General features: G+C 41.5%; 2 non-coding genes across 2 annotated transcripts; both read right to left on the minus strand.

Moving 5' to 3' along the window:
* Positions 1-7597: 7597 nt before the first annotated feature.
* Positions 7598-7805, minus strand: LOC134218641 (small nucleolar RNA U3). The gene has a single exon (XR_009981417.1). It is a non-coding gene; the product is annotated as a small nucleolar RNA U3 (small nucleolar RNA).
* A 12077-nt stretch (positions 7806-19882) lies between these two features.
* On the minus strand, positions 19883-20090 carry LOC134218643 (small nucleolar RNA U3). The gene has a single exon (XR_009981419.1). It is a non-coding gene; the product is annotated as a small nucleolar RNA U3 (small nucleolar RNA).
* Between the last annotated feature and the right edge of the window lie 1406 nt (positions 20091-21496).

Raw genomic sequence — 21496 nt, forward strand, 5'->3', positions numbered from 1 at the left:
TGATAGGGTTCTGAACGTTTTTCAAATTGGCCACTTCCCCCGGGGCACCTGGAACCTACCACAGAGTGGTCAGGGCAACTGATCGTCCTGAATATGCTTCCTGAAGCATCTCCAAGAAAAATCTTGAAGTTTGATACCCATATTGATAGGGTTCTGAACGTTTTTCAAATTGGCCACTTCCCCCGGGGCACCTGGAACCTACCACAGAGTGGTCAGGGCAACTGATCGTCCTGAATATGCTTCCTTAAGCATCTCCATGAAAAATCTTGAAGTTTGATACCCATATTGATAGGGTTCTGAACGTTTTTCAAATTGGCCACTTCCCCGGGGCACCTTGAACCTACTACAAAGTGGTCAGAGCAACTGACCATCCTGAATATGCTTCCTAAAGCATCTCCATGAAAAATCTTGAAGTTTGATACCCATATTGATAGGGTTCTGAACGTTTTTCAAATTGGCCACTTCCCCCGGGGCACCTGGAACCTACCATAGAGTGGTCAGGGCAACTGATCGTCCTGCATATGCTTCCTGAAGCATCTCCATGAAAAATCTTGAAGTTTGATACCAATATTGATATGGTACCGGATAATATATACGTGATTAGAAGGATATACATAATTGACCATAGTATCCGGAACCAGGTTCACTGAAATGGCCATATCTCGGATATTTTTCAACGGATCTTACCGCAACAGCCCGCATTCAATTTTCAATAAGATCTAGTTTCTAGGAAAATAGTGTTTATCGATGTAACTTCAAACCACACAAAAGTACGAGCGGCAGAAAAAATGTGTTTTTGACATGGACTCCAAAAATCCGGAACATCTCCGGTGTCCGGTGGCCAGTATTCGTGACCGCACATGTTCCTAAATCTTGACTAAATTTGCCGTCGAATGCTTCCGGTTTTGTCCAATTTCATCAATTTTTCAAAAAGTTATAAGGATTTGAATTTGGGCCAAGTTTTGCCTATCTCAATCATTTTGCCTAACCCCTGTATATCAGCTTCCACACTGATATTCTTCCCTCCCCCTTCATACGGGAGCTTGGCAGAAGGAAGGTCGTGTGATATGTGCCATCACAAATATTGCCCTCCGCTCGCTTTCAAATCGACTTCTATAAAAACATTCTTCATGCCTGCCGTATCCTAACGAAACTATCAATTCTATACTTTCGCCTCTAATTCTATCATGAACATGTACGTCTAAGTTTGGAAGATGATATTAGCATTTCCATATCATTGTAAATCGTTTAACTTCACGTAGAAGTAACACACACAAAATCATTAATTTAGCTTAAATATTCATTATAATGAAATTAACACTCGAGCACGCGTGATGTTGTATTTTGTACAACATTTATGAAAAAACTCAAAGGTGCAGCCCAATTGGGTTGTACGCAAAGGTGACGTTGAACTACGTGGCATTATATAATGTACAGGTTTTCGACTTTTCTGTTCGATGAGAGAAACCAAAGCAAGCGATTTTCAAGCCCAGGTTGAATCTGTTTTCGTTATTTCTAGACCAACATTTGAAAAGGGCGTAACAGTTACGCCCTTTTCGAATGTTGGTCTAGATTTATCTCCTGAGATTGAGTGAGCATTACGCACTCTGGTCATAGATATAATTATTAAGATGTTGGGGTCAGAGCAAATTAGTACTCATTTTATGATTCCTCAGTCTAAAACCCCGGTGGCATAGAAAATCACATCGTGAAAGCTGGGCTGATAATGGCGTTTGGTGGTCTTCCTATGGAGGAAGTCAGAATTGACGCGATAAATAAGTTTGATAATAATTATTATTCCTTCATGTGAGTTGCGTCGGACTTTGGACACATAGGAATCTGCAAAAACGAACCGAAGAAAGTTTCCCAGAACACATCCACTGCAGCAGTGAAGAAGATTCCGAGCTTCTCTACTGGCATCAATAGACGTAAGCGAGAAGCTGCCGTCAAACACCCCCAAGGTTTTGAGAGAAAACGCGCGTGTAAGCTAGCAGAAACGAACTGCACCAGCTGGTGCAGCCCTGTAAGTTGCATTAATTTGACTTCTATGCTGGTTTGAGGTCTCCAGTTAGCCTTGCGAACAAAGGTTCAGAAACCGGAGATGGCGAGTTCGATTCTCGATCCAATCTAGGATATTTTCGGGTGGGAAACATTCTCGACACCCCGAGCATAGTGTATCCATTGTATTTGTCACACAAGATACATATTGACTACTCATGCAATATCGGGCATATAAAGCTTTCAATTAATAACTAAAACAATGCTAATAGATTACTTTGGAAAGCAGGCCAAGTTCCAGTTGGAATGTAGTGCTATGGAAATGGAAGAAGAAGCTTGCGATACACTTACGAGATTGACTGATTCACCGAAACCTTAACTGCTAAATATTATAATTATTGCTAAATTGCAACCACGCCAACCACGCAGTCTACGGAGGGTCCGCAAGTCATCTTCCACCTGATCGATCCACCTTGCCCGCTGCGCACCTCGCCTTCTTGTGCCCGTCGGATCGTTATCGAGAACCATTTTCACCGGGTTACTGTCCGACATGCTGGCTACGTGCCCGGCCCACAGCGGTCGTCCGATTTTCGCGGTGTGAACGATAGATGTTTCTCCCAACATCTGATGCAACTCGTGGCTCATTCGCCTCCTCCACGTACCGTCCGCCATCTGCACCCCACCATAGATGGTACGCAGCACTTTCCTTTCGAAAACTCCAAGTGCGCGTTAGTTCGAGCATCGTCCAGGTCTCGTGTCCGTAGAGGACTACCGGTCTAATAAGCGATTGGTAGATTGTCAGTTTGGTACGGCGGCGAACTCTATTCGATCGGAGCGTCTTGCGGAGTCCAAAGTACGTACGATTTCCAGCCACTATGCGCCTTCGAATTTCTCTGCTGGTGTCATTTTCGGCAGTCACCAGTGAGCCCAAGTACACTAATTCTTCTACCACCTCGATTTCGTCACCACCGATGCAAACTCGCGGTGGATGGCTCACATTGTCTTCTCTTGAACCTCTTCCTATCATGTACTTCGTCTTCGACGTGTTGATTACTAGTCCGATCCGCTTAGCTTCCCTCTTCAGTCTAATGTAGGCATCCTCCATCTTCTCAAAGTTACGTGCCATAATATCTATGTCGTCGGCGAAGCCAAATAGCTGGACGGACTTATTGAAAATTGTACCACTCGTGTACCCCTGCTCTTCGTATTACCCCTTCCAAAGCGATGTTGAATAGCAGACACGAAAGACCATCACCTTGCCGTAACCCTCTGCGGGTTTCAAAGGGACTCGAGAATGCCCCTGAAACTCGAACTACGCACATCACCCGATCCATCGTCGCTTTGATCAACCGTGTCAGTTTATCCGGAAAACCGTGTTCGTGCATTAGCTGCCATAGCTGGTCCCGATCGATTGTATCATATGCGGCTTTGAAGTCGATGAATAGATGATGTGTGAGCACGTTGTATTCGCGGAATTTCTGCAGTACTTGGCGAATGGCGAACATCTGGTCCGTGGTGGAGCATTCGCCCATAAAACCCGCCTGGTACTGCCCCACGAAATCCCTTGCAATTGGTGCTAGTCGACGGCATAAAATTTGGGAGAGTACCTTGTAGGCGGCGTTCAGCAATGTGATTGCGCGGTAGTTGCTACAATCCAGCTTATCGCCCTTTTTGTAGATGGGACTCACGACACCTTCCATCCACTCCTGCGGCAAAACTTCCTCGTCCCAAATCTTGGTAATGACCCAGTACAGCGCTCTAGCCAGTGCCTCACCACCGTGTTTAAATAGCTCTCCTGGTAGTTGGTCAACCCCAGGGGCTTTGTTGTTTTTCAGCCGGCCAATCTCCTCCTGGATTTCCTGGAGATCCGGAGCCGGTAGAATTATGTCCTGTGCGCGTTCCCCCAGGTCCATCACCATACCGCCACATCGCCATTCAGGTGCTCTTCGTAGTGGCGCCGCCACCTTTGGATCACCTCACGCTCGTTCGTAAGAAGGTTCCCGTTTATGTCCTCACACATATCAGGCTGTGGCACGTGGCCCTTACGTGAACGGTTCAACTTCTCATAGAACTTTCGTGTGTTATTAGCGCGGTACAGTTGCTCCGTTGCTCCGTCTCTTCACGGTCTCGTAGTTTTGTCTGTTCCGCGCCTGTTTATATCGTGCCTCGTTCGCCCTCGTGCGGTGTTGCAGCAATCTCGCCCATGATGCATTCTTCTCTCCTACTAACTGCTCACATTCGCCGACAGTCGACCACGATCCGGGGACACCGTGCCAAGTGCAGCAGTTGCGGTGCTACCAATGGCGGATCGAATATCTCTCCAGCCATCTTCAAGAGACGCTGCGCCTAGCTGCTCTTCCGTTGGGAGTGCCACTTCCAGCTGCTGCGCGTATTCTTGGGCTAGTCTACCGTCTTGTAGCCGCCCAATGTAAAGCCGCGGCGTCCGACTTCGACGCGTGTTGTACACCGTCGAGAGTTTTGAGCGCAGGCATACTGCAGGTAAGGTTACCTCCAATACATTTTTCAAATCAATATCTTCCACATAATGTACATATTCACATATTCACGGTGCCCCGGTAGACCGTTATTATAAAATAAAAATGTCCATCAAAGCCAAGTACAGGGCTCGATTTCTGTGGTAATTCTGCACCTCTGGACTAATTTTTTAAAAAATCCCTAGGAGGAATCTCGAGAAATCTCGATTTGAAGTTTTTAGTTAAGAAATTTCAAAAGATTCCATATAAGAATCCAAAAATATCACCAAAAACCCTGATTAATCCACCTAGATAGATGTCCTTCAATTCTTCTTGAACCTGCCAGTCGGAAGTAACCACCAGCTTTGCAGGGTTGCTGTCCGGCATTCTTGAAATATGCCCTGCCCATCGTACCCTTCCAGCTTTAGCTACCTTCTGGGTACTGGGTTCGCCGTAGAGCTGGGCGAGCTCTTGTTTCAACCTTCGCCGCCACACACCATTCTCTTGCACAACGCCAAAGATGGCCCTAAGCACGCGTTGCCGTTATTAGAACTATAAATATTTTCAACTGACTTATCTTATCAAACTGACTTAAGTATGTTTTTGTATGGCTAACTTCTTCTTATTGGCATTACATCCCCACACTGGGACAGAGCCGCCTCGCAGCTTAGTGTTCATTAAGCACTTCCACAGTTATTAACTGCGAGGTTTCTAAGCCAAGTTACCATTTTTGCATTCGTATATCATGAGGCTAGTACGATGATACTTTTATGCCCAGGGAAGTCGAGACAATTTCCAATCCGAAAATTGCCTAGACCGGCACCGGGAATCGAACCCAGCCACCCTCAGCATGGTCTTGCTTTGTAGCCGCGCGTCTTACCGCACGGCTAAGGAAACTGACTTAAGTATGTTTTTGTATGGCTAACTTGCTCGGGTTTAAGTGTTGCTTTCAATGTTTAATAGGTAAAAATTAAAGGTAAAAATTAATTTTAATTTAGTGTTTATGTTCATAATGGAGAGAAGTAAGACCAGAATTCGTGTAGAATAATAGTAGTTAGAAGCTGTTATACTCGCATTAGTTTTCAGAACATTGTGAAGTTAAAACGTTCATTGAAAAACATGTAGGTAGTGGAATGATTCTGGGATAAAAAAAATTTACTTGCAAATTTTGCTGCTATATACAAAAATTTGCGGTATGAATTTGGGACTATTGTATGTTCCTTATTTCGCGCATGAGAATAGGATATGGTTCCAAATTTTGCACAAAAGTGGTTCTTATTTCGCTCAATTCTAGAATTGAATATCGTTATTGGTTTGATAATCGATTGACCAATTAAAGCACGCATCCATTGTTAAAAAAATGCAGATAACGGTATCAAACACCCATCAGTATCTATTCTTTAGTCGGAATGGTATGACCCTATATTTCGACTATGGAACCACATGGAACTTTGCTTAGATTTTGCATTTTTTGATAAAATCTTTATCTAGTAACTAAAATATCTTTTGTGAAAAGTCACCCACCCAAAAATGGGTAAACAAGGTTTTTACTTGAACTGGGTTACTGTTACTGTTACCTTTTCACGAAAATTCCTCCCTACGAGGTACCCGCCCACCTATGATCAATCTTAGGTAACGTCATGAAAGATGATTTAATTATCTTTCGAAACTGCCCTAAAAATCCAGAATTGACCAAACAATTTCAATTTGGGGTCAATATGACTTCAGAGCATAGATATCGCAAGTTTATTTGAGCACAGACAGAATATTAAAACGATTGTTTCATTCAAAAGTTATGAAAAAATTGTGTTCTTTCTTGATACTTAATGGGCTACAGATCTTCGATGAACATACGCCGAATGGAGTATCCTTCTCCACTGGACTCGATCCTGGCTGGCCCCTGGGCCAATCGCTAATGCCTGCGCCTGGGTTCGATTCCCGGTGCCGGTCTAGGAAATTTTTAATTTGGAAATTGTCTCAACTTCCCTTGGCATAAAAGTATCATCGTGTTGGCCTCATGATACACGATTGCAAAAATGATAGCTAGCCTTAGAAACCTCTCGGTCATAACTGTGGAAGTGCTGAATGAACCCAAGTAACCGAAAGATCCTTTAAGAGTACGTTTTTCGCTTAGGCAGCTCAGTAAAGCTGATTAAGCGAATAACGTACTCTTAAAGAAACTTTTGGTTCCTTGGGAACACTAAGCAGCGAGGCGGCAATGTCGCTGTGGGGAATGTAATGCCAATAAGAAGAAGAAGAACAAGGCTAAATGCGAGAAACGCGAAATCATTTAGGTTTTTCATAAACGTGCTTATTTTTAGACTAGCATTTGAAAAAGGCGTAACAGCCAAAATTTATTCCTTCTGATTCATTGTCTACATATATAGCTACATTTATATGTAGACGAAGAAGCAGAAGGAATAAATTTTGGATTTTACGCCCTTTTCAAGTGTTGGTCTAGATTTATATGATCATAATGATTCTACTACAAAAAAGCGAGTTTTAAATAAAATATTTTTTTTAAGGATTTTCAGCTTGATTGTCTTCACAGTGATTGTCCGCTAATTGGGACATGACCACACCACAACGTGCATTTTGACAAGCGATGTTGATTTCTTTGTGGATTAACCAAAGGAAAATTTAATCTTGTATTAATTTTCTAAAATCATTGACTTCATCCATACCTACTGATTTCAAATGATTTTCTTCTTATGCTGGTGTTCGTTCTCATTTATTTTTGAATCGTAATTTGTAAAAATAATATACTGCCGTTCTACGCATAATTGTCCCATGTTACCTTTGATGAAAAATCTCAAACTCGAGTCAATTTGTCCCACTGTACAAATGAAGTTGTTGTTTGATGATAATTGAGACTTAAAACCGTTTGAATAAGTAGTGATTCGTTTTATGTCCTGGAATAGTGTTGCCTACGCTCATAACATCCCAAAAATATTTGTGAAATTTCAAGATCCAATCGATTCTGAAATTAGTGGGACAAGTTGACTCGAGTTTGGTTTTATTCATCAAATGTAACATGGGACAATTATTTGTAGAACGGCAGTACATGAATCATACAAAACTTTTGTCATCTTTCAGTTAGCGCAAGTTCAATATTAATCGAAATAACCACTCAGAACGCGACCTAGTCTTGCAAGAGAGCCGATCTTCAAAGGCAAGGAGATCCATCTTAAAAAGATAGAACAAATCCAAACCAAGTTTCACGCTCCAGACCGGGCACTACTTCTCATCATCGTGGGTGGGATATCTTTTCCTGTCGGAAAAAACGTGTGGTGAAAACTTGCCTACAGAAATGATCCTGTGAAGCACAGTCTTAGTTAATTCAAGCGAAATCTAGTCAACTCATTCCACACGGTTTTGTCCCGTTAGCGATGTGCCAGCGATACGACTCATCAAAAACGCTTGCGCTCTGAGAAAATTATGAATGGAGAGCGCACACCACGTGCTTTCTGTTTACGTCAGTGGACTGGCAGGTAGCGGTATTAGTAGTTGTGTGGTGAATACGTGATGTACTGTTATCAAGACCTCTTCCCACTGGTAGACGTCGTACGGAGGTTCATTCATTGATTCATATGCAAGTTTTAGAAATGGAATTAAAACTTGTGTACAAGCCGAGTGCAAAGTTTGCGGGTGTGCATCTTCATGATGTGATAATTGATAATTGTGATCATTGAGAAATAGGATTTAGAAATTTTGGTAGTGAACATTTCAATGAAATCTTTGGATGAGTTCAAAAATATAAATTGCTAAAATACCAAATGAACTCTTCAGGTAAATTTTAAGAAATTGTCTGGGTTGTCTGGGGGTATAGAGGTTATCATATTATATTCTAAATCTGACGGTTTGAACAAGTACACTTCAGTTAGATTTGATTGCAATTTTAATCATATTGAGGGCTTTTCGTACTTTAGTTAGCTATTGATATGCGTGATTTTCAGGCAAACGGACTTGGTTCGAAGCTCTATCCAATCTAAGAAAAGTTTAAAGAGGAAAGATTATCATCACTTTCACTTAGGGTGACCATGTGGTATCCTAAAGGAGGACATGTCCTCCTTTTTCATTAAAAATCAGATGTCCTCCTTTTGCGCTAAAATGACCTCCTTTTTGGATATTTTTAAAAAATAACTTTTTTTTCTGTAGTAATTTTAGTAACTGTAACAGAGATTCGGGCAGCAGGGACTATGTCCAAGGGCTTGACGATCCCTCCCCAGGCCATCTGCGAGTTGTGGGGCTTGCCTAGGATGTGGTGGGGTTTGACAGTGGGCCCTGTTAAACCTCTATAAAAAGCTGCATGTATCCGCAAGTAGGCTCCACCAAAGCGACCGTGTGCCGCTCAAAGCGCACAAGCCCAAGTCCTGGTGTTAGGTGGGACGCTAAACAGCCCTGACACGACGGCCCTCCGACGAGACAGGAGGTTTGCGCAGGCCCAATAAGCCGCCTAGAAAACCAATCATTACGAACAATATAAAAGATAATGCGACTCGATATAATCGGCAAAGACCTAGGCGACGAATACAGGATCACGATTGGAAGCTTGGAACATGGAATTGCAAGTCGCTAGGTTTCGCAGGTTGCGACAGGATGATCTACGATGAATTACATCCCCGCAACTTCGACGTCGTGGCGCTGCAGGAGATTTGCTGGACAGGACAGAAAGTGTGGAAAAGCGGGCATCGAGCGGCTACCTTCTACCAAAGCTGTGGCACCACCAACGAGCTGGGAACCGGCTTCATAGTGCTGGGTAAGATGCGCCAACGCGTGATTGGGTGGCAGCCAATCAACGCAAGGATGTGCAAGCTGAGGATTAAAGGCCGTTTCTTCAACTATAGCATCATCAACGTGCACTGCCCACACGAAGGGAGACCCGACGACGAGAAAGAAGCGTTCTACGCACAGCTGGAGCAGACATACGAGGGATGCCCACTGCGGGACGTTAAAATCGTCATCGGTGACATGAACGCACAGGTAGGAAGGGAGGAAATGTATTGACCGGTCATCGGACCGGATAGTCTGCACACCGTATCGAATGACAACGGCCAACGATGCATAAACTTCGCAGCCTCCCGCGGAATGGTAGTCCGAAGCACCTTCTTTCCCCGCAAAAATATCCACAAGGCCACATGGAGATCACCTAACCAAGAAACGGAAAACCAAATCGACCACGTTCTAATCGACGGTAAATTCATCTCCGACATCACGAACGTCCGCACTTACCGCAGTGCGAATATTGAATCCGACCACTACCTCGTTGCAGTATGCCTGCGCTCAAAACTCTCGACGGTGTACAACACGCGTCGAAGTCGGACGCCGCGGCTTAACATTGGGCGGCTACAAGACGGTAGACTAGCCCAAGAATACGCGCAGCAGCTGGAAGTGGCACTTCCAACGGAAGAGCAGCTAGGCGCAGCATCTCTTGAAGATGGCTGGAGAGATATTCGATCCGCCATTGGTAGCACCGCAACCGCTGCACTTGGCACGGTGCCCCGGATCAGAGAAACGACTGGTATGACGGCGAATGTGAGCAGTTAGTGGAAGAGAAGAATGCAGCATGGGCGAGATTGCTGCAACACCGCACGAGGGCGAACGAGGCACGATATAAACAGGCGCGGAACAGACAAAACTCGATTTTCCGGAGGAAAAAGCGCCAGCAGGAAGATCGAGACCGTGAAGAAACGGAGCAACTGTACCGCGCTAATAACACACGAAAGTTCTATGAGAAGTTAAACCGTTCACGTAAGGGCTACGTGCCACAGCCCGATATGTGTAAGGACATAAACGGAAACCTTCTTACGAACGAGCGTGAGGTGATCCAAAGGTGGCGGCAGCACTACGAAGAACACCTGAATGGCGATGTGGCAGACGAAGATGGCGGTATGGTGATGGACCTGGGAGAACGCGCGCAGGACATAATTCTACTGGCTCCGGATCTCCAGGAAATCCAGGAGGAGATTGGCCGGCTCAAGAACAACAAAGCCCCTGGGGTTGACCAACTACCAGGAGAGCTATTTAAACACGGTGGTGAGGCACTGGCTAGAGCGCTGCACTGGGTCATTACCAAGATTTGGGAGGAGGAAGTTTTGCCGCAGGAGTGGATGGAAGGTGTCGTCCCATCTAACAAAAGGGTGATAAGCTGGATTGTAGCAACTACCGCGCAATCACATTGCTGAACGCCGCCTACAAGGTACTCTCCCAAATTGTATGCCGTCGACTAGCACCAACTGCAAGGGAGTTCGTGGGGCAGTACCAGGCGGGTTTTATGGGCGAACGCTCCACCACGGACCAGGTGTTTGCCATTCGCCAAGTACTGCAGAAATGCCGCGAATACAACGTGCCCACACATCATCTATTCATCGACTTCAAAGCCGCATATGATACAATCGATCGGGACCAGCTATGGCAGCTAATGCACGAACACGGTTTTCCGGATAAACTGACACGGTTGATCAAAGCGACGATGGATCGGGTGATGTGCGTAGTTCGAGTTTCAGGGGCATTCTCGAGTCCCTTCGAAACCCGCAGAGGGTTACGGCAAGGTGATGGTCTTTCGTGTCTGCTATTCAACATCGCTTTGGAAGGTGTAATACGAAGAGCAGGGATTAACACGAGTGGTACAATTTTCAATAAGTCCGTCCAGCTATTTGGTTTCGCCGACGACATAGATATTATGGCACGTAACTTTGAGAAGATGGAGGAAGCCTACATCAGACTGAAGAGGGAAGCTAAGCGGATCGGACTAGTCATCAACACGTCGAAGACGAAGTACATGATAGGAAGAGGTTCAAGAGAAGACAATGTGAGCCACCCACCGCGAGTTTGTATCGGTGGTGACGAAATCGAGGTGGTAGAAGAATTTGTGTACTGCCGAAAATGACACCAGCAGAGAAATTCGGAGACGCATAGTGGCTGGAAATCGTACGTACTTTGGACTCCGCAAGACGCTCCGATCGAATAGAGTTCGCCGCCGTACCAAACTGACAATCTACAAAACGCTAATTAGACCGGTAGTCCTCTACGGACACGAGACCTGGACGATGCTCGTGGAGGACCAACGCGCACTTGGAGTTTTCGAAAGGAAAGTGCTGCGTACCATCTATGGTGGGGTGCAGATGGCGGACGGTACGTGGAGGAGGCGAATGAACCACGAATTGCATCAGCTGTTGGGAGAACCATCCATCGTTCACACCGCGAAAATCGGACGACTGCGATGGGCCGGGCACGTAGCCAGAATGTCGGACAGTAACCCGGTGAAAATGGTTCTCGACAACGATCCGACGGGCACAAGAAGGCGAGGTGCGCAGCGGGCAAGGTGGACCGATCAGGTGGAAGATGACTTGCCTCCGTAGACTGCGTGGTTGGCGACGTGTAGCCATGGACCGAGCCGAATGGAGAAGACTCTTATATACCGCACAGGCCACTTCGGCCTTAGTCTGAATAAATAATAATAATAACAGAGATCCATTCGCAAATTAATCGTTGCACATATTACGGTGTTCTGCTTTCTAATATGAAATATTTTCCTTTAAGTTTTTAAATAAAGTCAATGTTAATATCGGAAATTAAATGCTTGAGTTACAGTAACACAGATGTCGAAGATAACAGAAGAATAGGTATTGGGGAAAATGGATTAGGAAAAATGCAAATGCTTCTCAAAATTTTCTACGAGTTAACCCCCATCGAATTGCCTTTGGAACGCATCGCACGGTACGTTTCTTGAATATGTCAGGCAAAGAACAGCCCTTATGCCATGCCTAGAATAGAATAGAAATTTGAACTAATCTGAACAGTTGAGTTTCTTTAGTCTAAATCTGAACAGTTTGAAATTTCTTCAGTTAAGAACTTGGTGATACAGTTAACAATATCATTCTCCTTTACATGCCTTTAATTGTGATTCTCAATGCCATTCAAGAAACAAATTTCACTGGTGTACTAAGCATCTTGTATTCAGTCCTTATATAACCTTATGTTCAGTCAGTTATTTATTGACAAATTTTTAGAATTATATGTTGTCTTGTTTAAATTCTGTTCACTGTTGATTTCAAAATTAGTTGAAGCTAAAATCTTACCATTTCAAAGGAGGTGCTTGAAGTTTATAACTGGAAAGTGATATAGACTATAATGACAGTTTATAATATTTCATCTGGAGATGTAATACTAATAAAATAGTAGATGTTCTATCTCCCAGCTAAAACAAAGTTGCATGTGCTAGCGAATAAGTGTAAGGTTGAGGCGATTTAGGCACATGCCTTTATTTGAGTTTATGCCAAGTGTACGTATATGGCCTCCACTTTGTGCACTTATTCGCAATGTTATACGATCTCGTGTTTGCTGGGTTACTTGCTGGTTCTTACAAAAACTTCTTCCAATAAACATTGATGTGCAAAACTCTAACAAATATGATATTTTTAATCATATTTAAAACCAAAAACCGATCGATGTTTTTATGTCCTCCTTTTTAACCAAATGTCCTCCTTTTTCGCTACGATTTGGGTGAATTGTCCTCCTTTAGAAAAAAATCATATGGTCACCCTACTTTCACTACGTGAAAATATAACTCTTTAGCTTTCTTAGTGACTATTTGAAAAACAATCTACCGAGTAGTACCGAATAACTTTTTTTTATCTCCCTGAAACAGATGTTTTGGAAAACCATTATTTACAGCGTCCCCTATTAAATGAGATTCCTGGATTTTTTTCTTCCAATCATCATATAAAAATTAGGGAGAATCGATTATTCTTAGTTCTAGTCTAAATAACTTGTTTATAGGAGCTCAAGCGTCAAAGAGCATTACGAAGCCGAACTCGATAAATTTACGTTGTCCTCTGAAAATAGCTAAGAAAGGCTTGGATGGAGATTATGCACTGGGCACTGCATCGTAATCTATTACACATCTACACAATAATTTATCATGGTGATATGAGAGCCTTCCTTAGCCAGGCGGTAATATATGTGTCTACAAAGCAACGCCATGCTAAAGGTGGCTGAAAATGGAAGAAAATAACAAGCGTATCAAAATCTAAAAAAAATGTTTGCAGTTTTTTGTCCTAATAATCATATTGGAACGTAATGCGTAGTCAATGAGAACGAGTGGTCCAATCAAAAAGCAAATTCATTTCACTACAAATGATGTGGCTCTTTCAAACAGCAGTTTAATTTTCTCTCCATTTTTATAAAAATTTTAACACACCAGTTTTCTATGATATTGCAATGCGTAAGTTTGGAGAAATACTCATTAGAAACACCACCAGAAATTCATTACCAATTCAAAATTTAGTTCACTTTTCATCTTATAGTCAAAAATATAGCTATTGCCAATCACTTTCAGTAACATTTAATTATTTGGTCAAGCCAAATACCACCAACAGAAAACGCAAACACAAAATCTTGACGATCAGAATCAGGGTAGTTTGTGAAAGATTTTCAAAAGTTCGTCTGATTCGATTCCTGCAAAGTAAATATTAAATAACATAGCAATTTAATACAAATGTATGATTTCTGTGAATTCTGAATTCTGAAAAGTAAATTAATTGTTGCGCGATCAAAAATGATTTACATGTGCAGAACAGACTCGAGACTCGCGTTATTATGTTTCTGTTGTGGGCGTTCGAAAGTTAATTATTAGGTACGTGATCGAACATGATTTGGATGTGCAAAACAGTCTCGAGACTAGCGTTATTTTGTTCTGCTTTGTGCGAAAAAACTTCACATTACACGTGGCATACCGTTTACCAAAAAGAACCTCTCTACCTCCCTACCCCATATATCCAACATCCCATTATGATTAATCATGGAAGTGCACATGACTCTTCGGCTTCTATTAATGCGAGTATCACGTCAACATATTTCAAGCCATTCCTTAACTGCCCATGATCGCATATTTGTAACAATTGCATTTTTTGCGATTTTGAGTTAGGCTCATGAATTGTCTTCAAATTGTTAGTTCTTTCATTTAAATTGGTGAAATCTGAAAGTTTGTTTTAAAAATTTTGAAAAAACCACCAAGTTGTTTTGTAACATCGAGCATAGTGACCGCATAATTGTAACACTGGAAAATTATTTCACCGGTGTGCCATGTTCCTTGAACAAAAAATAGCACAATTGATTTGCACTCATATATTAAGTGATGCAGACATAGCTGCCGACGATTTTAACTGCGAAAAGTGTTTGTGCAATTTTTAGATTTTTTTTTGAAAATGAGTTAGATTTCCATACTAATGCATATCATAAACTTCATCTTTCCATTTCTCCCATGCCTACTTTTGTCGATTGTTACAAATATGCGATCATGGGCAGTTAATTTATCTGAATTCGAACTCGGCTGACGCCGGTATTGCTTAATTTTGGGTTACCAGTTTTTACACATCAAAGGTGATATCACAGAAAAACAGACGTAACACTAGAGAAATTACCATCGACCATGACTTCAACGATCAATTTAAATTTGATAGATTGTGCGTTTCACGACTAGAGGCGCTAGCGTCGTAATCCTTCGAGTTTGCCATTTCACTCCTGCGCCTTCTGGTGACAATGTCGTACGAAACATTGTTTCGTGTAACATGGTCGCAAGATGGTGGTAGAGGAATTGAGCGATGGATTTTTCAGAAAATTGTTCAAGTTGTTTCGTCTGTTTGTCTGTGGTGATATTGTCGGCGTAGCACCAACTTAGAAATCGGCAGTCGGGTCTTCCGAACCGAACTTTTTTCCGAAGTTTTATCTGTCAAACTAATTGATGCGTTGTTTTGCGCATCTTTAGGCGAATCCAGCGCACTACTTCCGAAGTTGGGAAAGTTGCCTGTATCTGGAGGAAAATCCAACAACTGCTTCACGACAGCTTTTCGCACTCGGAGACGAGCCAGCCTCGGGCTGAAAGTCTCTTTAATAAAGACTTTAATCTTTAATAAAAAAAAAAGCTTTTCGCACACGTCTATTGGCGCCAGTGGAGAGACACTCTTAGGCCCGATGCCCACGTAGCGTCTTTTCAACGCTGAGTGTACGCGGCGTCAAAACGCTAGACGCGGGTGTGCACCGGGAAAAAGCGGTAACGCAGCGTCGATCTGCGTTATTTGACCGCTGCGTGCACGTGGCGTTGAAAAAAACGCTACGTATGCATCGAGCCTTAATCTTCTCCGCTGCTGCAGTGGATGCGTTATGAAAAAAACTTTCTTTGGTTCGCTTCTGCTGCTTCTTGGGTGACTGCCAAAGAAAACACGACTCACGTGTAGGAATAACAATTATTATCAATGAACTGAAAAAAATTCGGTCGCGTCTACTCCGGCTTCCCCTGTATGATGACCACCAAACGCCGATGACACCCCCAGCTTTAAAGATGGGCTTTTCTATTTTGAGCCGCCGGGAGTATCGACCGGCTATCGATCATGAGAAAGCAGCTCCCTAATCTCCAATAAAGTATGACCATGTGAACACAGAATGGGTTTAGTGGGTGAACTACGCTGTGAACCATTCCATCATCTGCAAACGAAGACAAAATTCGCGCTGTATACTACTCTGATTCTTCCTGTGGCTTTATACTGCCATCGCCATGAAACATGAACGTTAAACGAGGCTGATCGAAGAGCTTTCGGAATGTTTGAGCGTAAGGTGCTGCAAACAATGCTCGGCGGTAAACAGGTGAACGGTATCTGGCGGCGTCACATGAATCACGAGTAATACTTAAGTAATACGAGTAATACTTAGGCTTCGTGAAAGACCGCGTGTTTTGAATAGACGTGCCATTTATTAGATTATCATGATTTTACTCCAAAAAGTAATTAGAAACTCAATTAAATAATTCTACATTTTTTAAAGATATTGAACTTGATTGCCTTTACAGTGATCCTCCGCTAATTGGGAATTGGGTTCACTTTCTGGATTGAGCTAAGAAAAATTGAATCTATTTTCGTGTTGATATTGATCAATGTCTCCTAATTGATTTTATACTTTGTTATTAACTCAATACGTTTAGTACTTTACATTTAATTCCACAGTTTAGTACTTTACATTTAAATCCACTACGTTTTGTTATGTTTGCAGATACGTATTTCGACCTCAACTGTGAGGCCGTCTTCAGTGTCTCGTACTTGACTCGACTTTTCGTCTTAGATGGTTGAATACATTCCACTAAGGCTGTGAACCATTACACCGATTCGTTTAACTTTTAGTTAAAATTTGACAGTTCGATGGTTATTTCGCCGTGGTTAAAAATAACCCTGCTCTGGAGCATGGAGCCTAAGAACTCAACATATTTTTTTCTGGTTACAGGATTCAAAATCGATTATCAGATTCCCGGTTTTTTTCCCGGTTGGAGGGAATGATACTAAAATATCATTTGTTTTATTTGAGGGATGGCTAGGAAGCTCTTAGATCCGTTCAGCATGAATTAATCCCGGTTTTGTCACATACGGAATCGAAGCAATTAGAATCCACAATAATTTATTGTGTGGATTCTAATTCTAGAATAGAGAATCTTCATAGATGAGCCAGCCCAGAGTTGCAAATCTCTTTAATAAGGATAATCAATCAATTAATTTAAGAAATTCCAATATTACTTTAGACAGAACAGAAAAAGAAGAAGCACAATTTCTCCTTGAAGTGACTTAGGCCTAGATCTTCCTCTCAATTCCTCAAGACAGGAATAATCTCAAAATAGTCTTCTGAAAATAACTCTAGAAACCTTTGGAATTGCTTCAGAATTTTATTGATGATGTTCTTTAACATTCTAAGACCCAAACTTTTATTTTCTCTGCTCAAAAACACTTTCTTAAATCGATCTTGTCTAGTGATTAAAATTCAACATTGTTGATTCATGCCGATTTTTCACCACATTTAAAGTTTGAAAATTTTCATCCAGTATTACAATATTAGAATTTTCAAAGTTATGGAACTTATTCTTTATTTTTTAGGTAAAAGGTCTGCAAATATTCTGGATTCAATAAAAAAATCTAAAATTATTTAAAATTAATTAAAATTTTCCCATTTACCAAAAATACTTCCAGAACTCCAGATTTTTTTGAAAAAAAAAAAACACGCTTAAACCCACATTCTTCTCATGAATCCTTCTAATTCCTCTTATTCATAATAATTACCTTACCTGACAAATCGTATGGATTTTCCTTCTTTGACATTTAGCTCCCCTATCCTCGCCAGCAAAAGATGTTCCGGACAGCGACGACAGCGACAATCTTTAACTAGTAACTAAAATATCTTTTCTGGAAATTGATGAGGAAATTTCTCGAGGAACTCGAAGATCAATGCATTCTTAAAAGTCTCATAAAAATCTCTGCATTGATCTTCGAGTACCTCGAGAAATTTCTTCATCAATTTCCAGAAAAGATATTTTAGTTACTAGATAAAGATTGTCGCTGTCGTCGCTGTCCGGAACATCTTTTGCTGGCGAGGATAGGGGAGCTAAATGTCAAAGAAGGAAAATCCATACGATTTGACAGGTATGTACCACACATGTTTCGGACAGCAGAACAAAGGGAACCGAAGCGACAATCTTTATCTAGTAACTAAAATATCTTTTATTTCCAGCAACTGGTTCAGGCCCCGGATGAAAATCTTTCAATTTATGGTTTGATTCACTTGTGTACAAGTAGTAGATTGGGCGTTCCAAAATTGACGACAAACAGCTCAAAGGAAATAAAATATATGTTGGAGCAATATAATCCACCTAAACAAATCATAAAACATCGACAAGATTTACAAATAGTACTTAACGATCAAAACGAAATTCCAGGTGACTTTAAAAAAAGTTCCTATTTCCACAGATAACAGATATTGAAGCTAGAACAAATTTTATTGAAAACTCTGTGTAAACTTTTGAATTGATATACGTTGGCCCACTACTGCCATCTACTCAACTGATTGCGGCAGTACCTAAGGATGCAACTGAATAACAACCGTCGAACGCAGCCAATGCATTTGACAGCCGCAAACGGGCTGCGTTTTCAATAACAATGATCCTTGCGCCATCTCCAATCGATTGCCAAACGCGGTCCCAATTTAAAATACATTTGAATTAACGGTTGCGGATGTTTACACACGTATGGGATGCCAGCCTCAATATCTGTTATCTGTGCTATTTCTAATGAATCCACAGACACAATGAGATGTCCGTCAAAAATATGTTTGACCTTACAGGTCAGGAGGACTATTTATCGTGATAAGTCAGTAACAACTTCAGAAACCATGAAATACTCACGATTCTTAACAAATCTGCTCAAACCTGGGAGGTTGCAGCCACCTTCCATTAGATTTACACGAGCTGGGGGTCGCGACGCTCCACTTTGAGGAACTATGAAAAAACTCAGATTGATCCACCTAGCGGTGATGGAGCGTGCACAGACAAACAGACATAATACATTGAACATTTACTCATCAAATTCATCGTCGTTCAAACACTAACGACATTTGTTGATTTTAGTTAGTTGGGTAAATCACAACCCAGATGGCGGTAGTGAGCAAACGTCAAACTCAAGCAAAAACATGGAGTGCGATCCTCTCGTTTAATAAACAATGTGCATTCGCTTGACTGTTTATATACAACAGTAAAGCACATGTGGAGATTGGACAAATCAAACATCCGAAATATATTCAATTTGCAAAAAAGAGAGCTAACCGCGGTGGAGGTTGGTACTCGGATTCTGATGGCTTTTCCGCAAACGTGACCTTTAAGTGGTCTTGTTGTGTAGGGGTTATCACGCCTATCTAGAGAGTAGGAGGTTGAGGGTTCGAGTCCCTCCAAGACACGTGGATTCTTTTTCGCAAATTTCATATCAATTTGTCCATTTCGAAACATGTGCTGTGAATATGCACAGCCAAGATATTTAACAAAAAAATGGTTTTCGTACGGCCGAGTTGCCGAATAATATGCAAGTAATTGCAACTAATGATTATTTGAATTGACCAGTAAATCAGTGAACGATGGAAATTTGACGAGTGTTATGTCTGTTTGTCTGTGGAGCGTGTATTATAAAAATAGTATTTTGGCCATAACTTTTGAGCCCATAGTCCGATATGGCCAATTTATAATAGGAAACAATGGGACAGGATTCTGCGTCGAATGCACCAAACATTGAAAAAAACAAATAAAATAAATAAACAATAAAATATTTGGCAAAATTCGCCACATTAACAAAAAGGAAACATCGACGAAGCGAATTCCATTAAAGTAGTTACGCCCCTATGATTCTAAGCGCGAGTATTCATATTTTTTAAAATCATTTTAAATTCAATGACTTCTTGCCGTATATGAAAATGCGTTCAATTTCATTCCCCATTCTGTTTTCTTTTCTGATTGTAATTTGTAAATAACTTAGTGCACTGAGTTTTCGAAATATATTTAGAAGAATTTTGTCATCTTACAACTTTTCTCAAATTTAAAAACTATCAAAATAACCACTCAGAACGCGACCTAGTCTTGCAAGAGAGCCGATCTTCAAAGGCAAGGAGATCCATCTTAATAAGATAGAACAAATCCAAACCAAGTTTCACGCTCCAGACCGGGCACTACTTCTCATCATCGTGGGTGGGATATCTTTTCCTGTCGGAAAAAACGTGTGGTGAAAACTTGCCTACAGAAATGATCCTGTGAAGCACAGTCTTAGTTAATTCAAGAGAAATCTAGTCAACTCATTCCACACGGTTTTGTCCCGTTAGCGATGTGCCAGCGATACGACTCATCAAAAACGCTTGCGCTCTGAGAAAATTATGAATGGAGAGCGCACACAACGTGCTTTCTGTTTAGGTCAGTGGACTGGCAGGTAGCGGTATTAGTAGTAGTGTGGTGAATACGTGATGCACTGTTACCCACTGGTAGACGATGGACATATTCTTGACGGAGGTTAATTCATTGATTTATATGCAAGTTTTAGAAATGGAATTAAAACTTGTGTACAAGCCGAGTGCAAAGTTTGCGGGAGTGCATCTTCATGAGGTGATAATTTAAATTCGCGGTTTGGACGTAAATGATTTTGTTGTCTACACCAGAGTAAAAGTTTTACAGCCAGTTCCACAGCTCATCACTCCAATAGTGAAATGTGCGTGTTTATCAAACACGATAATGAGTACAATGATTTCGCCTTGACAACTTGTATCCTATTTGGACCAGTTGAATAACTGCATGCGTAGTCAAAAAAGGGAGCACTCCGTTCACTTAAATCTTCTTCTATATAATAAAAATGAGTTGAGATTTCCTTTCTGACGATTTAACTCGCGAACGGGTTGACCGATTTGCAAGATTTTACCCCTAATCGATTCGTTTTGGGATCCGCAAGGTTTGTATATACATACAAAAAAAAATGGTAAATTCAACGGGGAAATGTAAAAAATCATTAGAATACAATTTTGGGTCAGCAAAACAAACGCATGGAAACCGATCTAGAGTGCGGTGCTGCAAATAGTTTATTGTGCCAGCACTGGAAAGGTCGTGATCGTCATAAGACAGAGAGCAAAGCGCCTTTTTTCTATTTCAGGCGACCAAATGAAAGAATCGTGGGTTCTTTGATCAATTTCGCATGAAAGGCAGTCATGAAAGGATGTTGTGCTTTAAAATAAAATTAAAATTTCTAAAGTATTTTAATAAATACATGCGAAGAATAGTGACTAGTCGATAAATTAATCATATTCCTTTAATTTACCGAGTTGAAAGTGGTAATAAACACAAAAATAAAGCCGATATTGCACACTTTCATGCCCTGTCACAGAACAAATATTTTTTGAGATTTTTGTAGCATGCCATTCATCCTTCGCGTTTCTATAGATATTGAAAGGGGCAGATATGTAAACATCGCGTGACATCTCTCATTGAAAATGAGAAATTCCAGTACTGATTGTGACATTTGCAACACCCGGGCAAAGCTGGGTTTTTACGCTAGTGATTATATATTTTTGAACACAGTGTTCAACTAATTGGATTTATTTTTCCATCAATACTGTATTCACTTCATATGCGTTGCGTGGGGTGATTCAAATATGAAGTCTACTACTTTTTGGCAGGTATTGAACATATC

This window comes from Armigeres subalbatus, chromosome 2 (genome assembly GCF_024139115.2).
Source record: "Armigeres subalbatus isolate Guangzhou_Male chromosome 2, GZ_Asu_2, whole genome shotgun sequence".
Taxonomy (NCBI): Eukaryota; Metazoa; Arthropoda; class Insecta; order Diptera; family Culicidae; genus Armigeres; species Armigeres subalbatus.